General features: G+C 35.2%; 1 pseudogene; it reads left to right on the top strand.

Annotated features, from left to right (window-relative positions):
* Positions 1-2,872: 2,872 nt before the first annotated feature.
* Positions 2,873-11,669, top strand: LOC100583680 (annotated as a pseudogene).
* Positions 11,670-18,757: the final 7,088 nt, after the last annotated feature.

Genomic DNA, 18,757 nt, shown 5'->3' with positions numbered 1-18,757 from the left:
AAGATGGTAACTTGTATCAATATTTTAGATGGGGGTATACTCTTTAACAAGAATTTTTTCTTCTGAGGATTTATGAAATAATTAGATATGCGTAAAACATATGAACAAAAATGTTTTTGGAAAACTTTATAATATTAAAGAATTAGAAACAATGCTCTAGTGTAATAGATCCATGAAACAAACCTGCGCATATATCTCCTGAATCTAAATTTTTAAAAGAAAATTCTTATATCTAAAAATCTTCAATATATGGGCATTTGCTTTATTTTAAAATTAAGCCTCAAAAGTAATTCAGTAAATTATTAGTAGATGAAAAATGGTTTAAAGTTTATTGTATAATTTAGATAAGGTCTCATCTGTCTTTTGCACTGCTAAGAGATGAGTCTTTTGGTTACAGCTCTCTTGGTCCTGTGGGGACCTCAACGAGGAATGTTATCTGACACTGGAAATAGGAGACTTGAGAATATTTTTGTAACAAATTTTGACAAAAGAATTTTTTTTTAAAAAAAGCTTTATTTATGAGACATTATTATCATCAAGAAAGGAGAAATTGTCTTTCTAATTGCCAGGAATTAAGATTTAAACCATCAAAGACTATCACCAAGTCTAAATTGATTTAGCTCATAATAGAACAAATAACAAATAAACAAATTGCCTACCAAAGTACCCTTATACCTCGAGCAGCATTGGAAAATTAGCCCGATAAGGAAGGAAGGAAGATAAGTAGGATTCTTATCCAGATCTGGGCAGATCCTTCACAAATAAAAGCTAACTGCAAGGCCAACCTTGATATTTCTTGATTCACTTTAGGAAAGTAGATATTAATATTTTGTAGTTAGCTGAAGAAAGTTTTGACTAATGTGAGTTACTAAGTTAGTCTCCCCTCCCTAATTTTTCTTCCAAATTATCCAGATCCAAGTACAAATTATCTGGGTAATGTAGACAAAATAAGAGGTTTGTTCTTACTTATACAACCAGCAGAATCAGACAGACCTTCCAGGAGGATCTCATCCACCTACTCCTCCATTTTGACTATATATCTTACTTCTCTAGTGCCCTTGTTAATAGCACACGTGCTTCATGATAAAGAACTGTAGTTGTGGATAAAAGCTTGAATACTGCATGTGATGAATTTTTTTATTTGTATGTTGAGTACTTGAGTATGTAAAAATAAAACTGATCTATATGTGATTTTTAAATAAATTTTTAAAATTTGAAAAAGAAACAATGTTCATCAAAATTAAGTAAGATATACAATGAAATGCAATGTTGCAGGTTAAAATGGTGCCTAATTAAATTTGTTGACTCACAGAAAACAATAGATGTTAGTGTGAATGCATGAAAAAGGAATGCTTATACATTATTGGTGACAATGTAAATTAGTGCAACCTCTTTGGAAAACAGTATGGAGATTTCTCAAAGAACTAAAAGTAGATCTACTATTTGATCCAGCAATCCCACTATTGGGTATTTACCCAAAGGAAAAGAATTTTCTTTTAAAAATAGCTTTATTGAGAAATAATTGATAAACAAAAAGCTGTACATATTTAATGTGTACAATTTAAAGTGTTTGGACATATGCAAACACTTGTGATATTATCACCACAGTCAAGTTAATAGACATATACAACATCTCCCAAAGTTTCCTTCTGTTCCTTTGTTTTTGTTTCTGTTTTTGTTTGTGTATGTATGTGAGTGGTAAGGACACTTAATATAATTGTTAAGATACACCCTCAACAAATTTAGAGGCACACAATACTGTATAGGCACTATGTTGTACAGCAGATCTCTAGAACATATTCATCTAGCATAACGGAACTTTATACCCATTGAACTCCACATTTTCCCCACTCCCCTGCCCCTGGAAACCACTATTGTATTTTTTGCCTCTATGAGTTTGACTATCATAGATACTTCATGTAAGTGGAATCATATGGTATTTGTCCTTCTGCGATTGGGTGCTTTTACTTGGCATAAATTTCCTCCATGTTTATTCATGTTATCACAAATGGTAGGATTTTCTTCCTTTTTAAGGCTGAATAATATTCTACCATATATATTAAATATATACAACATTTTCTTTATCCATTCATCTGTTAATGGCCACTTGTATTGTTTCCATAACTTAGCTATTGTGAATAATGCCACAAACAACAAGGAAGTGCAGGTGTCTTTTAAAAACAACAACAGTAACAACAACAAACCCAGAAATCCTGTTTTCAACTCTTTTAGATATATACCCAGAAGCAGCAGTGCTGAATCACATGGTAGTTCTATTTTTAATTTTTTTAGGAACTTTCATACTATTTTCCAGAATGGCTGCACCATTTTACATTCCCACCTACAGTGTACATGGTTTCTAATTTCTCCCTTCCCTGACAATACTTGTTATCTTTTGTGTTTTTTTTTAAATAATAGTCATTCTAAGAGGTGTGAGGTGATATCTCATTGTGGTTTTGATTTGCATTTCCTTGATGATTAATGATGTTGAACATCCTTTCATATATGTGCTGACCTTTTTTTGTATGTCTTCTTTGGAGAAATGTCTGTTCAAGTCCTTTGCTCATTCTAAATTGGGTTATTGGTATTTTTGTTATTGAGTTGTATGAGTTCCTTATATGTTTTAGATATTAACTTCTAATCAGATTTATGGTTTTCAAATATTTTCTCTCATTCCATAGGTTTTCTTTTCACTCTGTTGGTTGTTTCCTTCGCTGCACAGAAGATTTTTAGTTTGATGAAATCCCACGTGTCTATTTTTAATTTTGTTGTCTGTGCTTTTGGGGTCAGATCCAAGAAATCATTACCAAGACTAATATAAAGATGGTTTTATCTTATGTTTTCTTCTAGGAGTTTTACAGTTTCTCGTCTTATGTTTAAGTCTATTTTTTATGTTTTACATTTTTAAGTTTCATATTTAAGTTATATATATACATTTTATTTTTTATTTTTTTATTTTTGAGACGGAGTCTCACTCTGTTGCCCAGGCTGGAGAGCAATGGCATGATCTCAGCTCACTGCAACCTCCGCCTCCCAGGTTCAAGTGATTCTCCTGCCTCAGCCTCCCAAGTAGAAGTTTTATATTTAGTCCATTTTGAGTTGATGTTTGTGTATAACATAAAGTAAGAGTCCAAATTCATTTTTTTGCGTGTGGATATACAGTTTGGCTAGCATCATTTATTAAAGAGATTATCCTTTCCCCATAGTATTTTTTGACATTTTGTTGAAGATCATTGGCAGGATAGGCATGGGTTTGTTTCTGGGCTCTATATTAGTTTCCATTGGTCAATATGTCTGTTTTTATGCCAGTACCATACTGTTTTAATTACTGTAGCTTTAGCATATATTTTTAAATAAGAAAGTGTAGTAACTCCAGCTTTGTTCTTCTTTCTCAAGATCTCTTTAACTGTTCTGGGTTCCTTGTGGTTGCATATAAATTTTATAATTTTAAAAAAATGTTGTAAAAAAATGCCAGCAAGATTTACACAGAAGTAGCATTGAAACTGTAGATCACTTTGGGTACTATGTACATTTTTAACAAGATTATGTCTTTTAATCCATGAACATGGGATGTCTTTTCAATTATTTGTGGCTGCTTTAATTTCTTTCATCAACGTTTTGTAGTTTTCAGTGCACAAGTCTTTCATCTCCTTTAGTAAATTTATTCCTAAGTATTTTTTTCCATTTGATGCTATTGTAAATGGGATTGTCTTCTTGATTTCCTTTTTGGGTGGTTTGTTATTAATGTATAGAAATGGACCTGACTTTTGTTTGTTGAATTTGTATCCTGCAACTTTATCACATTCATTTATTAGTTTTGAGAGCTTTTTTTTTTTCGTGTGTGATGTTGTTAGGGTTTTTATGTATGGGATTATGTAATCTGTAAACAGGGAAATTTTATTCCTTTTTTTCCAATTTGGATTCTATTTATTTATTTATTTATTTATTTTTGCCTAATTGCTCTGGCTGAGACTTCTATGTTAAATAAAATTGGCAAGAGTGAGCATCCTTGACATGTTTCTGATCTTAGAGGAAAAGCTTTCCATTTCTCACTCCTGTGTATGATGTTAGTTGTGGGCTTGTCATATGTGGCCTTTACTGTGTTGAAGTATATGCCTCTAATCATAGTTTGTCACTCATCTTTATGAAAGCATGTTGAATTTTATCAAATGTGTTCTCTACATCAACTGAGTTAATCATGAAATTGTTCTCCTTCATTCTGTGTATGTGGTGTATTACATGTATTGATTTGAATATGTTAAACCATCCTTGCATCCAGGGAAACAACTCATTTGATTATGGTATATGATCCTGTCAGTGTGCTATTAAATTTTGTTTGTTAGTATTTTGTTGAGGAGTTTTGCATCTATATTCTTCAGAAACATTGGCGTGAATTTTTTTTCTTGTTATGTCTTTGGCTTTGGAATCAAGAGAACACTGACCCCATAAAATAATTTTGGAAGTGTTTTTTCAGTTTTTTGAAAGGGTTTGAGAAGGAGTGGGATTAATTTTTCTTTAAATATTTGGGAGAATTCACTAGTGATGCCATCTGATTCTAGGCTTTTCTTCCTTCACAGGAAGGTTTTTAATTACCCATTTAATTCTCTTACTCATTATTGGTCTATTCAGATTTTCCAATCTTCACGATTCAATTTTAGTAGGTTGTATATATCTAGGAATTTATTCATTTCTTCTAGGTTATCTAATTTGTTGACAAACAGTGATTATTTTGAATAGTTAAGTTACTTTAGATTTTCACTTGTCTCTTTATGTCATTTAATTGTATTGTCTAAATCATTTACATTTAACATGTATAAAGAAGAGAAAGTAGTAAAACTACTTTACTTTGTTAGAAAAATATTTAATTTTTTTTCAGAGAGATGGAATCCAAATTTCTTGTCTCCCCACAAATGGTGATTGTTTTGGAGTCTGCCATAGCATTATTAAAGGTCAGCTATCAATAAATTTGGTAAAGTCAAGGCTTACAAAGACCTTTCTCATTTTTCCAAGAATGCCAAGTAACTGAATCCTCTCTGGAGCATTGTTTACAACATATTATAGTCTACAGAATTTCATCTTCTCTTTGGGCTCTTAATACCATTTTGGAGTCAATGTAGTGTCATGGAAAGAACACAAACTGTGTAATCAAGACTTCTTCCACTTCCCCTCTCACCTCCTAACCTCCAGTTGAGTATGTATTTGAGGACAACTTATTTGATTATTTACTTCATCTCAGATTCAGTTTAAGGAATACTTCTGGCTTCAAAGTACCCTGAAATATAATATACGCTTCATGAGTATCTGTTAAACATATATTGAGAAAGTTAATTCAGTGTTTGGTTGGTTCCCTCTTGAAAGTTACTAGTTTCTTTCAAATTATTATAGGCAGTCTGTGAAAATTTACTCTAACTCAGGTTGTTCTAATAATATAAATGCCTGCGGCATCACTCATTTGTATGGACCCACATAACTTATTCCCAAGAGGTGTTTGTTCTGCCTTTTGGAGATTGCAGTAGAAAGTTTTGTATATTGCAAATAGAAAGGCATTTGCTCTGCCTTTATGATAGACAATGGGGGCACAAGTCTAGATTCATCAACCTTAGCAGCACCAACTAGAATCTCAAAGAAAGCAATGTAACTCTAAACACCCTTTCCATATGCTAAAAGAAAAATCTTTATAATTAAAAAACTTTTACCAAAGACCTTATATATTATGGAAGTTGCCTTATTGATTACTGACAATCCCTCTTTATCGTGGTGTATGAGTCTTTTAATGTGCTGCCAAAATCAGTTTGCTAGTATTGTGTTTAGGATTTTTGCATTTATATTATTCAGAGTATTGGCCTGTAATTTTATTTTTTAATAAGAGTTGAATTCAGCCGGGTATGGCGGCTCACGCTTGTAATCCCAGCACTTTGGGAAGCCGAGGCAGGCGATCACTTGAGGTCCAGAGTTCGAGACCAGCCTGACCAATGTGGAAAAACCCCATCTCTACTAAAAATACAAAATTAGCCAGGCATGCTGGCACGTGCCTGTAATCCCAGCTACTCAGGAGGCTGAGGCAGAAGAATTGCTTGAACCCAGGAGGCGGAGGTTGCAGTGAGCCAAGATCACACCATTGCACTCCAGCCTGGGCAAGAGGGAAACTCTGTCTCAAAAAAAAAAAAAAAAAAGAGTTGAATTCTTGATTCTTGTGTCTTGCACTCATTCTTGAGAATACTCAAGTTTGCTAGGCATTTTGCCCTGGGCCACCTGAACATGATACATTTCCTTTCCACGTATGGGAAGTCAAACAATTACCAGATCGTGTGACTGGCTTCATTCAGATAAATACTGAAGAGCATTTATGCCAGTGATAACCTTCTTCTTAGAAAATATGTAATCATAGAATTTTAAAAGGAGATCTTCAACATTTCAAGGGAGATCAGCTAATTATGAAAGGAAGACCTAATGAAGGGACAATACCTTGGCAGAATTAACACTAAGAAGTTAGTTTTGTGCAGACGAAGCTAGTCTTATTAACTTCCAAGTTGATCAGGACCTCAGAGATTGTTTCAGGCTAAAAAATACTCAGAACTGATATAAACAAAAATGATTATTTATTAATCTCTATTTTGTGTCTTTATGTGTGGTCAGTCAGTTGCAGTTACAAGATGAGACCAGAGAAGCTCAGGAAAACAAAGTTTATTGTACTCACAGGACCCAGAAACAGGAGGCTCAGCAAGCCACACAAGGCCACATGTGAGGGAGAGCCAAGGCTATGGCCTTTATTGGAGCTTCCATGGGAGAAGCAGGGTAGGGCAAACAGCCTAGGATTGGCTGTTTGAACAATTTCAGGAGGCTCCAAACTTTAAGGATAGTCTTTAGCTGCCTGATACCTGCCCCTGGAATGATTAAAGCAAAAGAATATTGCTTCCTAGGATGTAAGGGTAACAAAAAGGAGGTATGGCTCTGAACTGGTTGGTTCGCATATCAAAGGCATGTTCTTTTTGCTATTTCTAATAATTATCTCGGCCCCAGGAGGAGCAGTCTCTCTCCAGCAAGAAACAATTTTAAGTTGTCAAAACATTAGAGAAAATAAATTAATATATGCAATACAATATCCAATATGGGAAATCTATTTCTAGAGACTAGAACACAAAAGTAGCACTTCAAGATATTCCTTTCCCAGTATGAACTTATCTGAGAAATTCAACTGGTAATCAGAAGATTGGCGAACATTAATTCAGGATGATCATCCAGCATGAGATTACTAGAGGGCAAAAGAGATACTTCATCTTGGCCAGTGGGTCTCAACTGTAGCCTACCAGGAAGCATTTTAGAAAATGTTTGGTTATTGAGACTGGAGAGTACTTTGGGCTCTTACAGGTATAAGCCAGGGATGGAAGATGTCCTGCTATGCTTGAGATAGGACCACACTGGAATTGTCCCAAGTCTACGCATTTTTTGATTGCCTCAGTGGAGATTCATGTAGATGAAAAACCTATTCATACATATCTGAACCCTAGAAACTTAACTGCATTTTGCATTAAAAAACACACTTTTTTTTTTTTTTTTTGAGACGGAGTCTCCCTACGATGCCCAGGCTGGAGTGCGATGGTGCCATCTCACTGCAACCTCTGCCTCCTGAGTTCAAGCAATTCTCCTGCCTCAGCCGAGAAGCTGGGATTATAGGCATATACACTAAATTTTCCAGAACTACAACTCTTGTGGATAATAAGATTCTCTGAAAAGTAAGACAGTAAAATTCTACTTGGTTTTGTTCTGATCCTTACCAAGAATTGTTCATATTTTATAAAAATCACATCATCACACCTCCATTTTTTTCTTTTTATTTTCCTGTATTTTTTTTAATGCGGAACAGCTTCTGATCTTGTTACTTCCCTTAAAATGAAAACTTTTTCATCAAAGTAGATATAAGCATTTCATTACTTCACTTGTGCTCAACCATTTTCATTGTGAGTACATGTTATTTTATTAATTGATTTTTTTGCTTCTTTTATTTATGTTAGTGTACTGATTTTTTAAATTTATATTTGTCAAAGTAGATAATATTATTTATAGATTCTATTTGAAGATTATAAATAGATAAGAGCAGAATATCTGTTATAAAAAGGCAGCTTTGGCTCATCCTGTAAAATCTATGTACTCTGTGATTCCATTTATGTGACATTCTAGAAAATCAACAGAATGGGGAAGACATCAATGGTTATCAGGGACTAAATGTTTGGGGGAGAGTTTGATTACATAGGAGTAGCATGAAGGAATTTTTTCAGGGGGAGGTCAATGTTAACTGCTGTGAATCTTGGCTATTGTGGTAATTACATGACTACTTGCAGTTGTCAAACATTATAGACATACACACCAATAAAAAAGTGAGTTTTACTGTATATAAATTTTAAAATAAATTTAAATAATTTTAAAAACTGGAGGACAAACAGAAATAAAATCCAGAAAATAACCAAAATGGTGGCATTGAGTCTCATGTTAAAAACCACTAAACTATGCCTTTGAAACCCATGATGACATTCCTGCCTCCAGAAACAGTTCACATCTCTAGTGAATGAACTACTTATTCCCGTCAGGGCCAATTTCATTCTCCTGTGACTAGCGTCAGCTATGTGGAGAAAAAAATCTTTTTTTATTGAATTCATAGTAAGGAATGAGCTATATTTCAACCAAAGCCATCAACCTATTGACAGAATGAAAACTTAGGTTACTTAATTCTAGTGATCTTTTTATTATACTATACTGCCTTACTAGTTTTGTGCTAAAGTGGAAGAATACTGTGAATTCTTAAGTTTTTCCATTCATTGCCAGCGTTACCCCTCTAAAGTAAAATAAAATAAAATACCATTACTCACATTACAGTGCCACCTGAGTTTACTAAGTAGAAAAAAAAAGAAAAAGCGATTTTCCTAATAACATTAGCATTCACATTCCTAGAAGAAAAGTGTACTGTAATGTCACTTCTATTGACAGAAAATATAAGTCTCTTGTGTTTTTATCAGGTGTTTACAATAGGTCAGTGTTTTGGCTAGGGTGTTTAATGCTTTTTGCCATTTACGGTATATTCTGTAGCCTTCTAAAACTGCTTTGGGAAATTTTAACATGTAGAAATGTTTAGTTCACTTATTGCAGGCAATTAAAATAGTTAAGGGAGGAACATTAGCTAATAAAATGTCTTAATTTGGATAATATCCAAATAATAGGTGTCAAAATGCTGAATTAATAGCTCTTTAAACTGACTTGCCAAACAGCTATTCAACCAATTAAGCCACATGAGTAAGTAGCAAGAATATAACATTTAGATGACTATTAATTGGTACTATGCTAAGAACCTGTAATTCAAATTCAGTATGTTTGGCTTTCTAAAAGAAGAACCAAATAAATGTTGCTTTAATAAATTTGCTTCATAGCAATTGACACTAGAATTGAGTTGAATTCAAATATTTTAGAAATAATAAACAAAATGTACCTTTATGGATTGTAAACTGAATCATGGATTTGAAGGCAGGATGAGAGTTCTTCATACCCATGTTGCACATTGCAGTATCTGTGGCACACAGTCAGCCTTCAAGAGGTATCCCTACTTCAGCTACTCATGACTGAGTTTGCAATCATCCACCATCAATTTAAAATTGGTAGTTTCCATGATTTATCTAGCAGGGGGGTGAGTGGGGTAGAAGTATAGATGAAATAAGACTGTCCATGAATACTCAACAAGATAAATATAAGTTGAAACTTCTCCTGCTAGTTATGATGGAATAACTGGTACTGGACTTGTCCTCCTATTGCAAACAACTAGAAAATTGGAGTATCTGAGGGGACCAGGAGTGGGGAGGCTGAGGCAACTGTAATTTGTAGGGCAAAGAACTTAGATAATAGAGCTGTGGAAGGAAGGAAGGAAGGAAGGAAGGAAGGAAGGAAGGAAGGAAGGAAAGAAAAAAGAGAAGAAAGAGAAAGGAAGGAATGGAGAAGAAAGAAAGGAAGGGAGGAAGGAAAGAAGGGAAGAAGGAAGGAAGGGAAGAAGGAAAAAAGAAGAAAAGATAGAAAAATAAAGGAAGGAAGCGAGGAAGGAAGCAAGAAAGGAGAAAGGAAGTAAGAAAGGATGGGAGGAAGAGAGGTAAGAAGGAAGAGAGGGAGGGAGGAAGGATGGAAAAGAGGGGAGGAAGGAAGGAAGATAGGAAAGAAGGAAGAAAAGAAAGAAAGAAAAAGAAAGAAGGAAAGAAAAAAGAGAAGAAAGAAAGAGAGAGAGAAGGAATGAATGGAGAAGAAAGAAAGGAAAGGAGGAAGGAAGGAAGGGAAGAAGGAAAGAAAGAAGAAAAGATAGAAAAATAAAGGAATGAAGGAGGGAAGCAAGAAAGGAGAAAGGAAGTAAGAAAGGATGGGAGGAAGAGAGGTAAGGAAGAGAGGAAGGGAGGAAGGAAGGAAAAGAGGAGGGGAGGAAGGAAGGAAGATAGGGAGGAAGGAAGGAAGATAGGAAGGGAGGAAGGAAGTAAGAGCGGAAGGCAGGAAGGAAGGAAGAGAGGAAGGCTGGAAGGAAGGAAGAGAGGAAGGGTGTAAGGAAGAGAGGAAGGGAGGAAGGAAAGAAGAAAGGAAGAAAGAAAGGAAGGGAGGAGGAAGAAGGGGAAGGAAGGGAGAGAGAAAGGGAGGAAGGAAGGAAAGAAAAGAGCTCAAGGTTTCTGTGTAGCAGTCTCCTTGCATCTGTTTCTAAATACTAGGCTGAAAATTTATAAGGGGAAACTTCACAATGCTTTTTAAAGAACCACTGGGAAGCTATAAACTGAAAAATTCCCAGAGCACCTACAGAACTGGGAGACATTTGCGTTCCAACCAACCAAAGTGAAAAAACCTTATTGAACACCTGGGGCACTTGATAGAGACTCCAGAAGGATAATCCTTTAATGGTAGGGTTAAACTAGCTCTAGAGTAAAGGCTTCCCTAGACCCACCCTAACAAAGCTTTCCAAAAAGATTCAAAAGAATAAAGATAATCTGCAGGTAAACTAACTCCCTTCAAAACAAAATTCAAACACTTTAAAGAAAAATTTTCCTTCTGGAGCTGCTGCTGCCAGCAACATGTCCAAGGTTAATTCAGAGGTGCATGGGGCCAGCTAGCCTGAGCTTGCTCACCTTCAAAGTCTATGCAACTCCAAAAAGGACTCACCTCTCAAAAATCCCATGAAGGCTGATGAGTTTTCATTCTACTCAGTTCCCAAGGGCCAATATAAATATGTGGAGGAGTTAAGAACCCAGCTGGAAGAAAGCATCTCTCAGCTCCGACATTATCGTGAGCCACATACAAGTTGGTGTCAGGAAACATACTCCCAGACTAAGCCCAAGATGCAAAGTTTGGTTCAGTGGGGGTTAGACAGCTATGAATATCTCCAAAATGTATCCTCTGGGTTTTTTTTCCAAGACTTGGTGCTATAATTTTGCTGGCCTTGTTGGACTTCTTTTGGCTAGAGGTTCAAACATAAAGAAGCTCCACCCGGTTTCATGGCATTAGCTGCCTCTATCTATCATCCACAACAAGCTATTGTGTTTGCCCAGGTCAGTGGGGAGAGATTATATGATTGGGGTTTACAAAGATACACAGTCATAGAAGATATATGGAAGGAGCACTTTCAAAAGCCAGGAAATGAGAATTCACCTATAAATAAGTAGAAAACGCCAGGCTTTGCCCATTTTAATCAGTTATAGGTAAATATTGGAATCTCCTTACAATAAACCAGGGCTTCTACAGAAAAATGGCAGAGAAGTCAGTATTGAATGTATTAAATTTGCATTCTTCTTCAGGAAAATCTATACTAGGCCTCTGTTATGTTGGGTGATGCTGTTCTACAACCAAACTAATCTGAAATCCTTTCACCTAGAGATAACATACAAGCCTTAGAACTCCTTATTCTCATGTTGCTATTTATGTACATAATTAAAATCCAAGTAAAAGGAAAGAAATTTTTAAATGCAGACATTTAAAGCCTAAAATTTGTTTACTAAAATCAGTATACAAAAAATTATTAACTGGCATGTGAAGAAGCAGGAAAAAGTACAGGACAAATGAAACAATAGAAAAAGACCAAGAAATGACAGCAATAATGAAATTCACAGATAAGGACTTTCAAACACCTATTTAAAATATGCTCAAAAATTTAAAGGAGGCCAGGCGCGGTGGCTCACACCTGTAATCCCAGTACTTTGAGAGGCTGAGGCAGGTGCATCACCTGAAGTCAGGAGTTCAAGACCAGCCTGGTCAATATGGCGAAACCCCGTCTCCACTAAAAATACAAAAATTATCTGGGCATGGCGGTGCACACCTGTAATCCCAGCTACTTTGGAGGCTGAGACAGGAGAATCGCTTGAACCAGGAGGTGGAAGTTGTAGTGAACCAAGATTGCACCACTACACTCCAGCCTGGGTGACAGAGCAAGACTCCATCTCAAAAAAAGAAAAAAAAATTTAAAGCAAAATATGAATATAATGAGGAGAGAGATGACACATATAAAAATAATACAATTGGAACTTCTACACTGGAAAATGCAATATCTGAAATGAAAAAAGTTTATTGGGTTTAAGAGTAGTTTAGATACTATAGAAGAAAAGATCAATAAACTTGAAGGCATAGCACTAGAAATTACCAAACTGAAGCATATAGAGGGAAAAAAGTTTGTTAAAAAAAATAGAGCCTCAGTGATCTGTGGAACAACATTATGCAGACTTTCATATGTGTATTTGAATTTCTGGAAAAAGGGAAGGCAGGAAGGCAGAAAAAATATATTTGGAAAGATAATTTCTGGAATATCTCCAAATTAGATGGAAACTATAAACTCATAGATCCAAGAAGCTCAACAAATTGCAAGCAAGATAACTCCCCAAAAAACTATACCAAAGCACATCTTAATCAAACTGCTAAAAACAAGTGATAAAAAGAGACAAATCTTAAAAGCAGGCAGAGAATAAAAGACACATTACTTACAGGGAAATAAGCTTAAAAATATCTGCCAGAAAAAAATGAATTTTACAGCAGCAAAAGAAAAAAAAATCAATCCAGAATTCTACATTCAATGATAATGTCCTTCGATAAATTAATATGAAATAAAAAATTTTCAAACAGATGTTGAAAAAAAATTGTCGCCAGAAGAACTTCATTTCAAGAAATACAAAAGGAAGTCTCAGGCTGAAGGAAAATTAAAACCAGAGAGAAATCAGAAGTGCTAAATATGTGGATAAATATAAAATAATATTTTCTCTTTTTAAAATTTCCTTGAAAAAGAATTGACTTTTTAAAGCAAAGATAATAACAATGTATTGTGAAATTCATAATACATAAAAGTAAAAGCTATGACAACAACAGCGCAAAGAATGAGAGGATGGAAATAGAAATATCTATTGGAAGGTTATTGTATGTGAAGTGGTACAATATTATTTAAAGGTGAATGTGTTAAGTTAAAAATGAAGATTATAAATTCTAGAAAAGGCCAGGCATGGTGGCTCATACCTGTACTCCCAGTACTTTGGGAGGCCAAGGCAGGTGGATCACCTGAGGTTAGGAGTTCAAGACCAGCCTGGCCAACGTGGTGAAACCTTGTTTCTACTAAAAATACAAAAACTTAGCCGGGCATGGTGGCGAGCGCCTGGAATCCCAGCCACTCTGGAGGCTGAGGCAGGAGAATCGCTTGAACCCGGGAGGCAGAGGTTGCAGTGAGCTGAGACCATGCCATTGCACTCCAGGCTGGGCAACAGAGTGAAACTCCATTAAAAAAAAAAAATCTTAGCTAAAGTACCAAAAATAAATAAATAAATAAAGAAGTGTAGCCAATAAGCTACTCTTAGAGATTAAATGGAATACTAAAACATAGTCAATTAATCTAAAACAAAGAAAAAAGGGACATAGAACAGATGTGGCAAACAGAAAACAAATAGCCAAATGGTAGATTTAAAGGTAACCATGTTATTAATTACAGGAACTATAATTGTCCAAACACCCCCATTTAAAAAGCAGAGATTGTCAGGATTTTTAAAAGGGAGACTCAGCGATGCTGTCTACAAAAAAACAGTATTTTAAATATGAAGACTCACCTAGGTTAAAAGTAAAAGGATAGAAAAAACATAACAAGAAAACACTATTTATAAGAAAACTGGAGTGGATTTCTTAATATCAGACAAAATCAACTTCAGGACTATAAATATTAGTGGAGAAATTGTTGAAGCTGGGTGACCGATAAAGGACAATTCATGATACTATTCTATCTACTTTTGTTTATTGTTGAGATTTTTCATAATATAACAATAAAATTGAGAAGTGAGAAATGTTTTAAGACAATCAAACAAGACTCTTGTCTGTGTGTATGTTTGCACTGAATATACTCATCACTTATTTTGGTTACCCATTTTGGGACAAAAATAGCTTTACTGTTTTTGCATTATCAGTCTTATAGAGACCAATCTTTTCTTCCTTTATTACTCTAATTTCTCTTATAATGATTATAATACACACATTTTTGAAATAATGATACCTAGGGGTATTAGGGAGGGTTAATAATTCTCCTGGTGAATATGGGTATTAAGTTCTGGAAAACAGTGGTGGATTTCAGTTTTATAGAGTTGCTAGAATTACTACTTATTGAAACACTGTTTGGAACTCATATTTTATAGCTATTTTTTCAAATAATACAGAAGAGAAAAGAATGCTTTTTGTTATTAACAGAATTTTTTCTTTTTTCATAAAAAAGAAAAGCAATTTGATAAAAAGGCATGTAATTTACATGACAATAAAACACTTCACAAATGCTATAAATAACATTTAGCCCAGTATTGAAAAGATTTTATCATTTAACTTCCTTTCTCTCTATTATTTATTTTTACAATAATTTCATACTGTTTATCACAGGTAGGTATTATTTTATTTTCAATCTCAGCAAGGTTTTGTAGATAAGCACCTAAGCTATTCTCATATTCAGAAGTCAGATACAAAATATGTCTATATGCATTTTCTTTTCTAATTCACTAGGTATCACTCAAATTTCCATCAGAAACTGAAGGATAATATTAAACACGATTTTACCAAATATACTGTCTTAGACACACAGCATTTTTTGTTATACAGTAATTTTAACATTGTATATTTTCATGAAAACATACAAAGCCCTTTCATATGGTAATTCATTAATATTTATTTAGCAAATATCATGTGCCAAGCACTTTCATGAACAGGAACACGGTTTTATTTGTTTTAATTTATTCCCTGATTTGTTTTGACAAGGATTTTTAAAGTGTCTTAAAAGATACATTGGATATAACTTGATTGCACAAATTTTCCAGCCAGGGATCATCTTAATGTCTAAGTCAGAACACATCATTGCACGCCTCTGCTCAAAACTTTCCAAGAGCTTCCTTTCCCTCCCAGGAAAGAGCCTGTCAGTTGCTTACATTGCTCACATTTGTGGTTCTCGATCCTGGCTGCATATTAGAATTACCTAGGGCCCTTTTAAAACTTACTGAAGTTTAGGTCCCATTTCAACCCAATGAAGTCAGGATTGGTTGCACCAAGTTGGGGGTTCTCCAGGTGGATTCAAATGTGCAGTCAGGGTTCAGAACCTCTACCCTGTACCCATCAAGCTTTACCCAACACGTACAATCTTCCCCGATCCCTCCACCCCCCAAAACCTCTTCTCCTACAATTTTCCCGACAACCCATTTCTCTCTAGCCACACTGGCTCCTCAAAGATCTTCCAACATGCTGGGCATACTCCCAGATCAAGGCCTTGGCCTCAACTAATCCCTCTACCTACTATTCTCCCAATCACAAGTCTTGCTCCCTCACTTCTTTCAGGTCTTTGCTCAAATTCATCTTTGCATTGAGGGTTCCCTATCTCTGCTTTTTAAACCATACCCTCCTCCACCCATGCTCTGATACTCCCTAATCTCCCTTTCCTGCTTTATTTTGATTGGCAGCACTTATAAGAGAAAGATGTTTACATTAAGGAAGTGCAAAAATAGACTTGAATATTAGACTTCCTTTTCCTAAAAGTTCTATATTGGTTCACCTTAATTAAAACTGGCTTTCTTTTCACACAGGCTCCAGGCTTCAGCCATGGCCATTTGCTTCTTGTTTTTTCTCTTCTCTCTCTCGAGTTCTCCCTCATTCCTAATTTCTGTTTATTTCTTCATTAAGTACAGTTTAGCCTTCTCCTTAGTTAAAATTTCTCCTTCCAATATATACTGTTAGGCACTACTTGCACTTACAACTCTTTGTTAAGATAATTTCCTAAATAAAAATAGCTCTCTTCCACTTTAAGAAGAACTATGTTGCCAACCATAGAAATAATTTTTCTCTGTTAAAAAATGGTTACGCATAAAGGCTGGGTGCAGTGGATCATGCCTGCAATCCTCACACTTTGGGAGCCAAGGTAGAAGGATCACTTGAGCCTAGGAGTCAAAACCAGCCTGGACAATATAGCAAGACCCCATCGCTAAAAAACACTGCCTTTAAAAATATTAGCCAGGCATAGTGGTGTGTGCCTGTAGTCCTGGCTACGCAGGAGGCTGAGGCAGGAAAATCACTTGAGCCCAAGGGTTCAAAGTTACAGTGCATGACTGTGCCACTGCACTCCAGCCTGGGTAAAAAAGCAAGACCCTGTCTCTATTCTTTTAAACTGTATACAAAGAAGAGAAAGAAAGAGGTTAAGTGACTTCCCCAAGGCAAAATATCTAGTAATTAGAATTAAAACCTAGATGGTCTGTGATACCTATATTTCTTAATTTGTTGATGATAAGAAAAAAAAAGCCCTGTGTTAGGTAAACATTAGTATTGCCATTTCACAGAAAAAGATACCAGCTCATCTTGTTCAGCTTTGTTTATAAATAAAAAGCTACTGATCTTTTCATTATATCACATTGTAACAGAAGCTGAAATACCTTATGCTGAGAAATTATCAGTTTGGTTTATATAACAAATGTAACTGTAATGCTCTATTTTGAGGAACTATACATTTAGGGAGATATGTAATTATAGCCAACAATTATATAGCATTTGCCAGGTGACAGGCACTCTTCTAAGCATTCTACATGTGTTAAAGTATGTAACTCAGATAACCTATATGACAACCCCATGAGGTGAGAATTATTATTATTATCATTATCCTCATTTTATAGTCACACAGCTAATAAATGGTAGAGCTGGGATTTTAAACCAGGTAGTTTGATTCCAGAGTATGTGCTCTTAGTCACTCTGTAATATGAAGAAATCACTCCTACTTTAAATTCTGACCCTGCCCACACAGTTGAGGATTTACTATATGCCAGGCTACTCTAAGTGCTTTACATATTGTATTAATCCACTTAATCTGCTACTACAAAATACCTGAGACTGTGTAATTTATAAAGAACAGAAATGTATTTCTCACAGTTCTGGAGGCTAGGAATTCTAAGGTCAAGGTGCCAGCAGATTTGGTGTCTGGTGAGGGCTACTCCCTGCTTCCAAGTTGATGCCTTGAACACTGTGTCTTATGGTAGAGAACAAAAAGGACAAAAGGGAGCTAGCTAGTTCCCTCAGGTCCTTTCATAAGGGCACTAATCCATTCATGAAGGCAGAACCATCAGGACCTAATCACCTCCTAAAAGCCCCACCACTTAGTGCTATCACACTGGCAATTCAGTTTCAACACATGAATTTTAAGGGGCATTCAGACATATGTTATGTCATTTAATTCTTACAAAGTCCTGGTGAGGTAGGCATTATCACTCACATTTTACAAATAAGGAAACTAAGGCTCACAGAGCTAAATTACTCATATATACTAATGGAGCAAATAGATGGTGAGCCAAAACTTAAATCCATGTCTTACTATATTATAATATATTCTCTTTTCAGAATACATAGTGCATCTAGAAACATACACATACAAATACATACAAAATACATAGAATCCAAGTTCTCAGGGAACTTACAAGTTAAAAAAGAAACGTGAACTTTTGATTTTGTTTTCAATTTTTAAAAATACAACAAAAATTGGAACCATGTTTTTCTCTTGACCTTAAGGGAAAGATGATGTCCTATTTTTTGTATCTCAATACTAAGCACAGTGCTGGTGAATGAAAGAGCAAATATTAATTCCCATGAATAGGGATTTACTTCTTAAATTCTGAATTTTGGATATGATGGACTCCTAAAAATGAGGTTTGTGCTTTAAATGTGATAGATATTGGAAGTTATCATATAAGCAGAAGAGATACTGTAATATTTGGAAGATATTTAGCTTCATAAATAAATTAGATGTAGACATTTGGCTAAATGAGATCTAGCCGAATAATATGTCTGAAATAAAATGGGCTATTAATATGGAGAATTTGGTTAAAGAAACGGCTTTTTGGGCCATGGAGAAAATGATCATAGTCAACGAGAGAGTTTAAGATTGTGTGAGTGTTTTTAAAAAGAAAGGGGATGATAAAAGGGTTCTGAATACAGGGTGTTGTCAACCTGGAAAGAGTGCTTGGAAAATATCACCTGATGGAGAGTAAGAATAATGTTTCTATGTGGGTTTCTACAATGAACCATGCTGGGCAGGAGGCTAGGATGGGGTGGTAGGAGCTGTGGTCCCCAAATATGTCCACATCCTAATCTGAAACCTGTGGATATGTTACTTTATATGACAAAAGGGTCTTTGCAGATGTGATTAAGTATATTGATGGTGAGATTATCCTTGTGTGCCCAATATCATTACAAGGGTACTTGTAACTGGAAAATGGCAGCAGGA

Source organism: Nomascus leucogenys, chromosome 10 (genome assembly GCF_006542625.1).
Source record: "Nomascus leucogenys isolate Asia chromosome 10, Asia_NLE_v1, whole genome shotgun sequence".
Lineage (NCBI taxonomy): Eukaryota > Metazoa > Chordata > Mammalia > Primates > Hylobatidae > Nomascus > Nomascus leucogenys.
This window is presented reverse-complemented; position numbering and strand designations above follow the sequence as displayed.